Source organism: Rhea americana, unplaced genomic scaffold, assembly GCF_003343005.1.
Source record: "Rhea americana isolate MKP2758 unplaced genomic scaffold, rheAme1 scaffold_129, whole genome shotgun sequence".
Classification (NCBI taxonomy): Eukaryota; Metazoa; Chordata; class Aves; order Rheiformes; family Rheidae; genus Rhea; species Rhea americana.
The window spans coordinates 523,688-534,641 of NW_028185361.1; positions in this window are offsets into that span (position 1 = coordinate 523,688).

Below are 10,954 nucleotides of genomic sequence, written 5' to 3' on the forward strand. Positions count from 1 at the left end.
CATGGAGTCCCCAGCCTGAGGTGGGGCAGAGGTTGAACTGAGGTGTGAGCTGCATGCCCCATGGAGGAGCTGCTAGCCATGGGCAGGAAAGACAGAAGGATATTTGCTAGTTATTCCAGACTGCTGTTTTCCAGCATGGGTAACACCACTGCATATAAATTCAGTCTCCAGAAAGGAAGGAATGTAAGGACAAGAAACTGTAAGGACAATGTAAGCAAGATGTTCCCTGTATCTGAATTAGACTGATGGATGATGACATTTTTGTAAAGTCTTCTTTATTGGAAGGTGGCCTATTGGATTAGCTCCCAGCCTTCTGATTAAAGTACAACCAAGGATATTTTGAAGAAGAGACAGATGGACTCGCTTTATAGTGATTAATTTCAACAGGAAAGTGTGGTAATCTGCCGTCACCTTTGGTTTTCTTGTGGATTTCTAGTGGCAAAAAGTGAMTCAAGGACATCTATCACAACCTTAGGCCTCACTTTAGCAATGATTCAAAGATGAAGAATCCTACATCTTGCCCACATCTTGCGCACAGCATCCACTAAATATTGGTCTGGTGAGTTTGTATCATAAATCCTCACCCACTGAACTTTTATTTTCCTTCAAAACCAAGCACCTCTTACAGCAAATATGAGTAAATCTAGCTTACAGAGAAGCTACTTCAGGTGGCTAAAGAAAAAAAAAAAAAAAAAGATTTTTGACAGCAGTGGCAATATGGCAACCTTAGCCCCAATGAACAGACTTTCTGCTTCCTGACTTGCCCCTGCAGAGCCTAGCCAAATTTCCAGATTCTTTCCCATRATTCTGCTAGTTACAGAATTGATGTCTTGGGTATATCTTGATGATGGTGGAAGCACAGGCACACCCAGAAACACTTGAAACTGACATCCTCAACCCTTTAAGGTAAAAATCACCATCACCTAAATGAATAAAATAGTCTGAGCATTGCCCAAGAAATTGTCACTAAATTCAACTGAACTCATGAACTGTATCTTGGTAGTTAATCATTCTTTCTGTGGACAAGCCCGATGAGATCTCTCTAAAGATTCCCACTCAACCAATTACTGCCAATATCCTGTAGAGATAATCATACTACTAGGTCTGTTTATGGTTATTAGGAAATACTACTGCCCTTGATCACAAAACACAGTTAAGTCTGTACCAACCAGACCATGAAAGAAAAATTAATATTGTCAACTATTGGTCATTTTAAGAGCTTGCCTAATGGAGTCACAAAAGGAAGAGATTCTTTTTGCTGATCCTATTCATTTCTAATAAGATTCATGTGCAGGCAAGAGACTCAAATGAAAGAATATTTGGATGATTTAGACAAAAATAAAATGCACGTCATGCTTTGCACCCTCTCTCATCCTTATTACTGTTTGAAAAACAGTAGCATCCAKGTGACAGTCATATGGCTGATGATATATGAGTGCAGGAAAACTAACAAATGATGCTAATAACAAGGCAGAAGCACAGTGGTTAACTCCTCACTAGCTGGACTTAACCCTCAAACAGTTGTCTGCTCTTTTGTCAGAAACAGAAGCCATTACAGTCTCCTCAGCCTGCCTTCTCCATCACATGCAACATCACATTCCGGGTTTTGTCCATTCCTTGCAATAGTATTTCACAGGATGGGCGGACATGCAGCTTCTCTCTGCAAGGCCTYGGCCTCATGCAGCAGCTCCTATTACGTGGAGGAACAAAAGGGYAGAGCTTACACAGAGGGTTTTGGAAAGATAGATGGAACAAATGGGCTACTTGTAGGGTGCTCAGACCCAACAGTGGTTAAGGCACCTATGGCTCCCATACTTTCCTTCACCATACAACCAATCCAAAATGAATGGCAGCCCACCACTTCTTGAGGAGGTTGTAATTCAAGATGATGGAAGACACACTATTGGAAGTCTGCATCCTGTACACACTATCAGGGCCCTGTCATTGGCTCACCTGCTGTCTTTCCTAGTAGAATGATAASAAACACTGATAAAATAGTATTTCCTATTTAACAAGAGAGTAACATCTTGCAGTTCTGAAAAAAATGACCCTGTGCCATGAGAAACAAGGAAGTATCTATGTTAGATGATAAATCAGTTTTCATATTCTCTCTCAGSTAACATGCACCTTTTGGTATTCAAATATTGTGGAAGTGTAGAAAGCAATGTCTCACTCATTTATCTGAATGCTTTGATGTTATAAGAACTATTTAAACTTTCCTGCCTTTACAGCAAGGTACTGCACCGTGCAACCTTTTGAGAATCAGTTACACAGTCATAGGTAATGCCGCACGTGGCCGCACTCAACTTCAGTTTTCTGCTAAGTCATCCCCTTACTTAGAACAAATATTTGGGGTCAGGCAAGCGAGGAGCAACGGGAACAAAGTAAAACCTGGAATCTTCATGGAACGTTTTAGGAATTTTTTTTCCCCATTAGGTTGTCCGTTCTTTATTATTATTATCTGTTATTGTTATTAGCCACAATTTAAGGGTCAATCACATATTCCATTATGGCATCTTTGAGTAAGAGAAGAACAAAAAGACAGTTCCTCGGGTAGGAGTCCTAGTGTGAGCTCTCATGGGACACCTTACCTGGCATTCAGCTGCAAACCTCTGTCAGTGATTGCAGAGCTACTTCTATAATCTAAGGTTTTCTTCTGTTTACTTTTCCACCTTATCATGATGCTATCACCCACTGATATAGGTTAAATTACAACAAAAAATAAGTATTCTTATTACATTTCAGTCCCTTCCRTTTTTTCATCCAGCCAAATTCAAAACAGGCAAAGTTCCAAAGGCTTCTTAAAGAATGTTTGGGTCCAAAAAGTAACACTTCTACTGCAGCATATGGGGCCTTTTTTACAATACAAAACTTTAAACTGCCCATATGCCAGCCAGGGTGGTCAGGTGCAAAGACTTCTGTAATTTTCACTGGTATATTCTCCARTCTATGTTATAGTTGTTATTGCCCTGCCGATGCTATAGCCTTGATTTTTGCAATCTCCAGTGACCTACACAYGCAATAAATTATGTTATGAATGCCATATCTAAGCATCAATAAAGAAAGCAGTGATATTAACAAATAGTACCAATTCTAGCACTAAACAATAAGAAACACAAGAAGAAAACAATGATTAATTAAAATTGTAAGAATTACTTGCTTTTTCAAACATTAAGTCTCACTAGAAAAAAAAATGAGCAGTACAAAAGAACCTAATCCTTGCATTTAATTACAAAGTAAGATAACACATTGCATTTTTAAGTGTATTAATTAGTCTTCTTTATCAAAGATAATAGTCAGCTAGAAAACCACATTTTACAGCCTGAAGATAGACAGCTCTTGAGTTGTGGTACTCACTCTTCCCCCAGAACTCAAATAGTAAATTGAAAGGTTTAGCACTCATAAAAATCAACAGATTCTTACATGATACAATTAAATTATGGAATGCATCACTACAAGGCATGTATGAAGCCAGTTCAACTGGGTTCAAAGGAGGACTGGCCCCTCATATAAATGATAGCAACATGAAATATTAAGATAGTAATATCTCTCCGCAGAAGTTGGTCCCTCTTGCAAGATATAGATCACCTTTATCTTTAGGGACAAGCAAAGAGTGTTACTTATGAATAGGTTTTCCATTACAGGTTACAACAAAATTCTTATTCTTTATCTGTTCAGTGTGAGGCACAGGAAGACGCAGTATGGGAGCCAGATGGGCTGCTGCCTCGCCCTGCTGTGGATCCTGTCGTTCTGGGCACTGAGGGGTCTCCATACCTTGGTGCTATTTTAAAGCTCTGTTAGGTACAGCCCTGTCTACAGTGAAATCATAACTACTGAAAGCAATAGTTTGCAATTGACTTCAGCAGTGCCAAGTTTTCACYGCTGAGTTATACATTTTAATTCATTTACAGCAGCTGGCAGATGTGAGGAAGTCTGAGGTTCTGGTACTGCACACCGTTTCTGCATTGACATCTGGACTATCTCAGGGCAGCTCCCTTAGGCTGGCTGTTGCTGGCTAATGCTGAGTCTGTTAACCCCTTCCCTTCCTACCCTACCTCTGATCTTAAAATGTTGGCTGCAGAAAACATCCACACTTAGCTTACTGCTGCCCTTCTTGCTTCTTGTTCCAGAATAAACTACTTTGTAGGGAAAATATCTTCAGGTCCTACTGACGGGTCACTGATCTAGTGTATGGGGGGAGAAGCGTTTTTCTACACTGTTAAACACTGTGGCTGCAAACTGCCACCAGTATGAGCAAAGAGGAAGGTATCATGTAGCTGTATTTTTACCGGTATGTTTTCCTTTCTCTGCATTACGGCTGCCACCCTCCCATCTGTATTTACTTCCAGTGCTGCAGCCACTGGCAGTGGTCGCACAGGTAGAGAAAATTATGGATTGAACATTTTGTACGGTTACAGCCTTGAAAGGCAGTGTACAAGAAATCAAGAGAGAGGGAGACAGAAGAGAGTCAAAAAACGGGGGAGAGGCCAACCACACATCAAGCTGACAAAGGATAATTGCCATGGAAAGATCTGAGGGAAACAGCGAGGCCAGAAAACAAGACTGTTTGGTCACCTTGTCGTTTTAATTTTCTCTGATTGCAACACTCTATAAATATTCTTACTAGCATCAATTATGACAGTATTTTCTTTCTTCCTATGTATTTTCCTCTGTACAGCACTCCTCCTTTTCTACAGACACAAAATAAAACTGGTATTGCCAACACAAAACATTTTTTTCTGGCTTCTAGGGTTGCAGCTTCTCTCTTCCCCAGTCTAATTATTCCTCTCCCTCAGTGGAAATATATAGTGCTGTCCGTTACAATTTGTGAAATGATACAAAATGAGCACAGGGCCCCAAGTAAGAAGTGAGCATTTGTTAGACAGACAGCAGATGTAGCTGCCCCTTTGCTGGGTGCCTGATGTCGTGCTTTATGAGGCACTGCTCTGTTTCATTAATGCTCACACTCTCTTTCTCTCACTCATGCATGTGGAGAAGACATGTGCCGCTTTTCCCAGGCTGCTGCTCTTGATCTCAGCTAAGTAAAGACTCCCTGTGGTGGAAACCTGGTACAAGCTTCTTTATTTATCCCTAAAATTCATATAAGTGCACCTTGTTCTGACAAGGGCATTTCCCTACAGTATGAAAAGAAACACTTTGTGAAAATTAGTATCATGCTGTAGTGTAGAAACTGGGAGACAAGAGCCAGAGAGAAATTTAATATTACTAACTGCTTCATTTTCCTGAATAGATTGAGGGAACATTTTCCTTTATGATCTACTTTAATTCTGTGTATTTACTTACTGTGATATCTGGATCCATGGAAATATCATGGACTATTGACTTCTTCCTCAAAAGAGTTAATTGTTATTTCAAAGTAAGGAATGGAGATATTCAGACGGTCAAGAATGAACTTCCAAGACTATGAAATATTTTTTGTGTGTGTGTGTGCGCGCGTGCATGCACGCACACGCAAGCTACCTGAAGAAGGGAGTCTCTTTTTCCTACTGATATAGGTTTAAAATGTCATAGCATTTTGACATAATCTTTTATTCTTTCATGATCTGGTAGATCATGTACAGCAGATTGCTGTACCCTGCTTCTCTTGACTTCGTGCTTGATCCTTCTGTTTCTAACATATGGGAAGATGTCACTGAAATCTGATGGGGATTTCCCCAGCCATCTGTGCACGGTGAGCCACAGCTTTGTCCTAGGGTGCCATACCAGCMAGACCCCAGAAGCCCCAGAGCAATACTGTTACAGTAGCAGTTGAGTGGATTCACACAATCACATACACGAATACACTAGAGCAGTCCTGCTGGCCGTACGCTTTTCAAAGGCCTTGGAGCCCTCTTCCTGATAGCATGCTGCCCAAAGCAGGATTTACATTGGCTTGCAAAGGTGGGATAATACTTTAAAATAGGCAACAAATCCACTTAGCAGCTCTTCATAAGACCGCAGCTTCACAAAAATCAGGAAAACCGTAAGTTAATGCATTTGGAGATACGGACTTTGGGAGACATTGTACTAGCACAGTTAGTCACTATAATAAGGATTTATTTACTATAATAAAGATTTCTAGGAAAATTCAGGAATATTAAATGAAGAGCATGTACTCAGGGGCAAAGAGACAGTCAGGGTAGGCTTTGATCCTGCTCATGGATCCTAATCAATGATCCTGTGATCATTGTTGTGTGCACTGTCAGCTAAGCAACAGACCATATACCTGCAGATAAAAGTATAATGAATGCATCACTACAGAAAGTTCATTTGGCAGTTTCTTCTGATCAGTGGAACATCTTCCCTAAGCAGACAATTTTTTCTCCCACAGTCCACTCTTTCCAACCAATTTCTAGCAAGTTGTTTGCTCTRGGTCTCAGATTTTATGAAGTTTCTCCAAGTAGACATAAATGTCAATAATGAGGGTTGCTTCTGGCACAGATGCAAGACAGAGATGAAAACTGACCATGAGCCAGCAATGTGCCCTTGTGGTCAAGAAGGCCAATGTCTCCTCGGGTGCACTAGGAAGAGTGTTGCCAGCAGGTGGAGGGAGGTGATCCTGCCCCTCTCCTCAGCCCTGGGGAGGCCTCACCTCGAGTACTGTGTCCAGTTGTGGGTTCCCCAGTCCAAGAGAGACATGGAGCTGCTGGAGAGAGTCCGGCATAGGGCTACGAGGATGATCAGACAGCTGGAGCACCTGCCCTRTGAGGAACGGCTGCGAGAGCTGGGCCTCTTCAGCCTGGGGAAGAGAAGCCTGAGGGGGGATCTKATCAATGTGTACAAGTACCTGAAGGGAGGGTGTCAAGAGGACGGGAACAAACTCTTTTCAGCTGTCCCATGTGACAGGACAAGAGKCAATGGGCAAAAACTGAACCACAGGAAGTTCCGCCTGAACATGAGGGGGAATTTCTTCCCTGTGAGAGTGACGGAGCACTGGCACAGGTTGCCCAGAGAGGTTGTGGAGTCTCCTGCTCTGCAGATATTCAAGGCCCACCTGGATGCAGCCCTGTCTACCATGCTCTAGGTGACTTTTGAGCAGGCAGGTTGGACTAGATGATCTCTGGAGGTCCCTTCCAACCCTGCTGATTCTATGATTCTATGATGGACAAAGTCAGAAAATCCATTAAATTACATGGAAAATTACATGTCTTTTATCACATGAATTTTCTATGCCTTATCGTTATTGCATTGTTCTTTCTTGACTAGAACAGGCTTAAATTTTTATTTGGTCTCATGATAGTTATTTAAAAATAATTTTCAATCTCTTTGGATTCCTTGAATTCTCTAGGTTCCCTGCTTACACCAGAATTGTAAATATGAGTACTGCCTATATTCAAATACACCTTGTTTAGAATTGTTCTTGCTTTTGTGAGCTGCAGATATTTTCCCTCTTCAGTTGTTAAGCTGATCACTTTGCAAGAGTATGTTTCATATTGTCTATGAGATAAAGGAAAAATAAATTTTATAAAGTTATCTGTATTAACAGAATCTATGCAATAAAATAAACACACTGTATTCACCCTGGTATTAATGCAGGAGTCTTGGAGATGTCTATTAACTTGTTCTAGAAGATACCTAACATGAACAAAGTTATTGTGGATAAKGAGAACAGCGAGAGAACTACAGTATTCTGAATGCTTTGTCAGAAGCTACGGAGAAGAAGCTGAATAACTCCTCTGACAATTTTGCAAAGATATTTGGGATAATTTCAGCAGACAGTTTCTGACTCTGGCAGAGGCAGGAACAAAAACTAATGAACTTGAATGCTTGTAGACTCACTGCTCTTTGGTTGTCTCTTATTTTTTCTGGTCAAGCAATATGAAATAGAAATATTAATAGGTATTAAGTGGTGTAAGACGGCAAATTTTATGGCTTTTGTAGAATTCTGAAAAGAAAAGCAAGCAAAGAGCAAAAAAGCAAAGAATTAAGCTGTATGCTTTAGAAGGAATTCAGATTTTGACTCTTCAAAATCTGACAGTAARTGCTTCAGAAACATAAAATGCTGTAAATTTAGTATGCCACAAATTGAACCAATTAACAACTGTGATAGTGTGACACATACCATCTGGTATCAAAATCAGCAAGCAAGTAATGTAGTGGTCAACAACAACCTGTGTCATACGGCATGCCTTCTCTCATTGCTGAGTCACTTAGAACAAATTCTTCCAAATTAGGTTGGGATCCAGAGGCTGGGGAACATTTGACCTCTGAAATGATTAGCATATTGAACAAGTCCTGGCATCTAAGAAAAACAGTGACCAGAAAACAACTTCTCACTAAAAATAAGGTCCAGATACAACAGTCTGAGACTATGTCAGCCAATGCATCTCTCTTGGTTCTTTTTAAGAGACACAAGTCTCACATCAGTTCTACATTCCAGCCAGAATTCAGCTAYCGTAGGCTTAAAAGACATGGTATATTTGCGAGTGAGCATAGGCAAGCAGATGCAGGGTTTTTTCTGCTCTTTTAAAAAGCCAAAGATAAACCAGCTTTGGGCTGGATCTCTGTAGGCCTTTGCTTTGAAGTTCAATGTCCATGGAGAGCCACAGTTCTTCAGTCATGCAGTACAAAAGTAATGATGGGTAAAGCAAAAGGATTTTTTCCTTTTTATACACCTGTTTGTATCAGTATGATGATATCTTGTGTTGCATTACATTTGGCTTACGAGGCACTAACCCCTCAGTTTCTTTTAGGAATTGTTCTTTTGCTAGTTATTCTGCATCCTATAATGTGAAGTCAATGATACCTACACACATGAACTATTGTCTTACTCTACTTTGTCCTGTTTTCCACAATTCAACAACCTTGCTTTAGATTTTAAACATGCTCTTCAATGTATTTGTGGACCTTCCTAGCCTTTAGTTTACTAAGCCCTTTCTTTGAACTATTAAATGCAGTCTGACCCAAGACAGCTTCCTGCTGAATTCCACCTGATACCTTCTTCTATTTTGACAGTGGACCATTGGGAACAGCCCAGAAGCAGCTATCCAAAGGATTTCATAGTCCTCCACAGAACTTTCATCAAACTCAGGTTTTCTAACACTTTCATAACAATATTCTGCCAGGTAGTATCAGAAATCTTGTCAGCATCAGAATCACAGTTTGCTCTTAACAAACTCACATTCACCTCCTCATTACACGCTGGGATTATATGAACAGTTTTATATTGTTCCTGAATGTGTGGGCATGGAAGTCACCTCCTTCAAACCTCAGCCTTTCTCAGCTTGTTCTCAGTGTCTAACTCACAGCCAAAGGTGTGTATGATGATCTGAGACTTCCAACTGCATCTTTTTGGCAAGTTTCTGATAAAGCTAGAAGAACTCTGCCTCAAAAGTTTGGAGAAACAGACAGGTTTGTTCGTATGTAAAAGAGTAATGTTACAGAGGCATCTCTGTAAGATGCCTACAAAGTTCCATTCTACAGCTACGGCCCATGTGTTGCTCGTGGTGCTGCCGCTGGTATGAACTACAATCAAAGCCTATTCAGATTACTAGTATCTTTTCAGTTTCTTTCCTTGGTAGATTCTCTCTTCTTCAGTAACACAGTTCAGGAGTCAGCTTTTCTCACAGGCCTGGCTTCTCTACCTGACCATCCCTTTTACACAGTGTTTAGCAAATTATCTTTGAGACATTTATTTCCATCTGATTTGGTCAAAATAAGCCAGAAACTCTGGAGTTATCAGAGAGATGTAGAGGCRCAATCAGGCTAGCCTTATTTCCATGGGAAAATATGTCAATAATTTCCAGATAGAGCAGGCTGGGTGACAGAAAACTATCTGTTTTTGACACCTTGCCAACTACTGACATTAACTCTGAGTGAGTAACATTCTTAAATTATAGCTGCATTTTCACATCATGGTTATTTCAAGCCCTATCACATCAGCCTCTATGGATCTGCAAATGTCACATGGAAGGTCTTTTTTGTGTAGTGAACTATAGTAGGAAGAGTGTAAGGGGGGAGATGAAGGCAGAAGGCTAAAAAGTACCATTATTTCTCGAATTTGTGAGCATAGTCTTGAGCAATGAATAGTGAAGATTCAAACCRTATTCTCCCAAATATATTCACTCTGACCTCATTCTCCAGATTTTGGAAATACARCCATTCACTTTTAGCCATTTCTTGCTGTTTGTCCCTCCCTCCTCATTCACGTACTTGCCGTTTCCAAGTACTTGTTCTATTTGGATGGCAAAACATTGGTTTATTTGTTCAGCAATGTGATTTCCATCTTGCTGATCAATGGTCTCACAAACAATGCAGTCTCTCTCTTCTCCTAAATATCAAAACTGCTGTTGCTGGAATCAGGGAGGAGCCAGTCTCACTATAAGCTGTCTTGCTCCAGGCATTWTACTGGCAGCTGTGTTCCTCTCCATGAACATGATACATGAAGACACAAATAATATTTATTCTAAATGCAGTTTAATATGGCAAAGTATTAGATACTTCCCAMAAACATTCAATATACAGACTTCAACTGAGATGGAGAAAAAAACCTTACATACTATTTAATTTTTACTGACTGTGAGTTGGTAAATGTTTGCCATCACTGGGAGCTGAAGATCCTTTCTTAAATATATATAAAACACTGAAGGAAGGATGGACAGATGTCACAGCAATATACAGAATATACCCAACACATACTATCTGCTAGTTAAGCTAAAATACTAAATGAACCTAAGGACTGGGGAACCAGTCACCTCCTGCCAACACGGTAGGAAAACATGCTGCCATTTTAAAACTCGATGAGTGTCTATACATCACTTACACTCCAGTATAATATGCCTACTTGTCCACATGTCTATCCACCTGTAGGACCAGGGCAGTGCACAACCACCCCTGTATGCCAATTACATGCTTTGTTGGGTGCTCATGTTATCCTAGATTGTAGTCTTAGTCCAAAGTACAATCCTTGAAGCTGTGAATCTAGTAAAAGCTGCAGGCTTTTTTTTTTTTTTTT